We start from the raw sequence: 4,000 nt of genomic DNA, 5'->3' as shown, positions 1-4,000 counted from the left end.
TTAATGACTATAATATATACTTTCTTGTATTCAGGACTAATGTGTATTTGTTACATGAAGTTGAGATTTCATGACTAAATATGTAATGTGATTTATATTGATAGAGAGTATATATAGGAACTGTGATTGAACTTAACAGAATGCTGGAATAGATTATTAGAAATGGTTTTACTGGATGAATTTTTCTGTGACTCTGATAATGAAATGTTGGGTGATTTCTTCTTTTGAAAGACTCCATGCTCATTAACGCTGCCTTGTCACTCTCATTAATTTTTGTTAGTGTTTCGTTCTAGTTGTTTCCCAAGTGTTTCTTTTTGGGTAAATTATTTGTGCATCTGTATAAAACTAAGGAGACTTGTTTGTTTTGTTTTTTGGGAGAGAGAGAGAGAGAGAGAGAGAGAGAGAATCCCAAGCAGGCTCTGTGCTGACAGCAATGAGAGGCTCAAACTCACAGACCCCGAGATCATAACCTGATCCAAAATCGGACGCTTAAATGACTGAGCCACCCAGGCGCCCTGAGAATATTACTCTTCTTTCTACTTCCACGTCCCAATTTTTCTCAGCTATATTAATGTGCCTGAGTAATACTGTATAATATTAACTTGTTTTTTCCCTTTTCCATTTCTCCATTTAAGCAAGTTATGGGCTCTGAATGTTATCACTTCAGGGGAGGCATAGGACAGAGAGGAAAGCAGACTTAACCTGTAAAATTTTTCCTGGCTTTTATTTTCCATAAGCCTAAACTCATTGAGTTGCATAGGATTTGAGAAAGGGAACTTGATGACTTACAGAAAGAAGAGGTGGGAGAGGCTTCTCCCTGAGATTTCATGAAGGTGGTAGTGAGAAGCTGTGTGAGACTCAAACACTGCTCCATGGTGGAGCCCTGGGAGGGTGGCATCAGATATATAGGAAAGGCAGGACACTGGCACAAGCTTCTCAACCTCAGCTAGGACTCCCATACCACATGTGGGACCCCAAAAGAGCAGGGATCTGCTGCATGGGAAACAACCATTTGTTGAGGCTCTGAGTTACCTGAGTACAGATTACTGATGACTAGAGTGTCATCAGTAACTGTGGCCTTGGTAACTGTGTCTTTTGGGACCCAGGGGAGAGAAATCTCAAAAATGTTTGTGTTTACATTTCCCATCAAGCAGGTCTTAGAGGGAAGGTGGGCGGAATAAAGAGGATATTCCCCAGAGGCAGACATTGAATTGAAGTGTAGGAAATAAAGTGTTATTTCTTACATACTCGAATTTGTTGGCTGAGGTTTATACCCTGCCACGTGATTTTTAAATTGTTAAGGCTTATGACATTCACATGCTACTCTGTAATATGTCTCCTGTACTTTGCTCATTGTTTGATACCCCAAAATGAAGCCAATAAACCGTATGTATGATGTTATGATTACATACGTATTATTAACTGTAAGCCAAATATTGTGATTGGACTAATTTAGAAGGAAACCAAATCCTATGACATTAACACTTTGCTGCTTAAATCTTTCCTTCCTTTTTTTCTGGTTCTACTTAGTTGACATCATTATTGTATAACCTGATGCCTTGGATTCCTATTTTTGTGCTGAAGGATTTCCTCTAGTAATTTTTCAGGTAGGGAGTATGAATGGTAGATGTTTTATTCCCAGATGTCTTTATTTTGTCCTCATGCTTAATTAACAATAAAGCTAATTTTTTTTTTAAAAAATCTTCCTTTAGACCTTTAAGACGTTACTTTACTTTCTTCTATATTCTTACTTTTTGTCCACTTTCTCTAACAGATTAAGGGAAGTAAATTAAAGTCTCTATCCTCTAGCATGTTTCTATTTTGCCTTGTATCTGCTATAGTTTTTGCTTTATGACTATTGGTGCTATGTTATTTGGTGTATAGATTTTATATTTTCATTGTGAATTCTGCCTTTATTATTACGAAGTATCTTGTTTAATGCTTTTTTGGTACAAATTATTAAGTTACTGCAAGTCTTAAGTTACTACAAGTCCTTTAAGTTTTCTTAAAGGAAACATCTTTAAGAAACTACACTGAAAGTTGTTCTGCAGCCAACTTCTCTCTTTGAATTTGCTGATACTGAGCCTGAATCTTATCTGAGGCTTCTTAGAGAAGCTGACTGGCCTTTGGCCTAAGATGCAATTTCTTCTCTATTGATTTTTTTTTTTCAAGAAATTCAAATGCATTTGCTTTCTATTTTCCAAGTAGTTCTGGTACACTGATGGTACACTAATTGTTTTCTACTGATATGGTTTTTTGAAAACGATCTGTCTTGGGATTTCAGTGGGGGAGGAGGTAGGGTACAGGATGAATCATGTGTCACAGTCTACAGCTTGACCTGGAATCTTTCCTATAACAAAATCTTAATAAGCTCCATATTTATAGGAATAAAACATTGTTTGGTGTCCATCCATTTTCTTCTTCTCTCTCTTATTCTTCAACATGCATTGGATGCTGAAATCATTTGATCATCTAATTTATCATCTTTACACTTTCCCTTAATATTTATTAAAATCTTCAGTGCTGGAATTCTCTTTTCTCCCCCCCCCCCCCCCCACATAATGAAAATGTTGGAAAGACCTATCTGGATGATGTATATCTAGTGCATTCAAAAATTCCAGTTATATATTTTTTGATATATTAATGTTAGGTAGCCATTTTAAAATGGCATAATTCCAAACAGAATTACAGCAACTTGTAGTCAGAATATAGTACAATAATAAAACATATATCAGTATGTCCAAAGGTTTGAATAAATTTCTTGCATGTAATTTTATTCTTTTTTTGACTGAAAATGACACTTTTATTTCCCCTAGGAACAAGCTGCTCCTAAAAGGAAATTGTTAAGCTCTAGATCACAGTTTCCCAGTTGTGCTTAAAGGGGCCTGGCTGTGTGTGACTAAGTGTTAAAATGAGTAATACCAAGAGTGAGGGTCTAGGGATTCAGAGACAGCTGCCCAGTAGATTCCATGGGAGAACACAGGGTCTAGAGCCTTGGACTGAACCTTTAGAGGGAAAAGACACAGAGGGACAGAAGGAAGACAAAAAGAGTACACAGGCCATATGAGGGTAGAGAGGTGACGATTTCCAAGGTTTTAAGTTCAGTTCAATCGGTACAGCGTCATTACCCAAGTGCAGCCATGGCCATCTGTACAATGAACAGGCACACCTCCCAGACAGTGTGGGTTCCGTTCCAGACCACAGGCACATCCCTTCTTGGAAATTGGCGAGAGGCAAAGCATAGGAGTCAGTAGAAACAGACTACAGGGTGTGGCTAGAGACAGAAACTCTGAGCCCTGTTCTCTGTCATGCCAGGACAAGGATCAGTTCAGATCAAGCTCTTGTAAATGAACAACCAGAGCAGCAGCAATCTCCTGACAGGAGCACCCAGGGCAGGTGTTCCTCATCGTTGTGTCCTAGAGCTGTGCTATCCAGGGGACTGTCATTTTATTCTTTTTTTTAAGTATCACTTTATTTATTTGTTTGTTGTTTGTTTTAGAGAGAAAGAGGATGCAAGTGAGCAAGGGGCAGAGAGAGAGAGAGAGAAGTGGGGCTCGTGTTTACCTGAAGCATGTTCACACCAAGCGGGGCTCGAGCTCACCTGATGTGGGACTTGAACTCACAAACCGAGAGATCATGACCTGAGCTGAAGTCAGATACTTAATGACTGAGCCACCCAGGCGCCCCCTGTAACTTTATCCTTATAGTTTTTATACATTACCAGCTTCAAGGCATTTCACAGCTAGAAGGCTAATAATATTTGCATTAAGTCATTTTTTTCTTAATATGCTAAATATTCAAGCAGAAATTTATATACTCGATTTAACTGTAAATATAAGTGATGTCATTATCTATATAATCTTAAATCCTCCTTTTGGAAGATAAATCTTTTTTTCTTTTTTAATAGAGACATTAGCTCACCTATTTTAATTGTTAGCCTCATCAGAATCTGTGTAATCACTTTCATTTTAGAAATCTAATTGCTTGAGTCCTTTAAAGG

Source organism: Lynx rufus, unplaced genomic scaffold, assembly GCF_022079265.1.
Source record: "Lynx rufus isolate CCGP_SWC_20201006 ecotype Redwood Valley unplaced genomic scaffold, mLynRuf1.p SCAF_17, whole genome shotgun sequence".
In the NCBI taxonomy this organism is placed as follows: domain Eukaryota; kingdom Metazoa; phylum Chordata; class Mammalia; order Carnivora; family Felidae; genus Lynx; species Lynx rufus.
Note: the sequence above shows the minus strand (reverse complement) of the source record.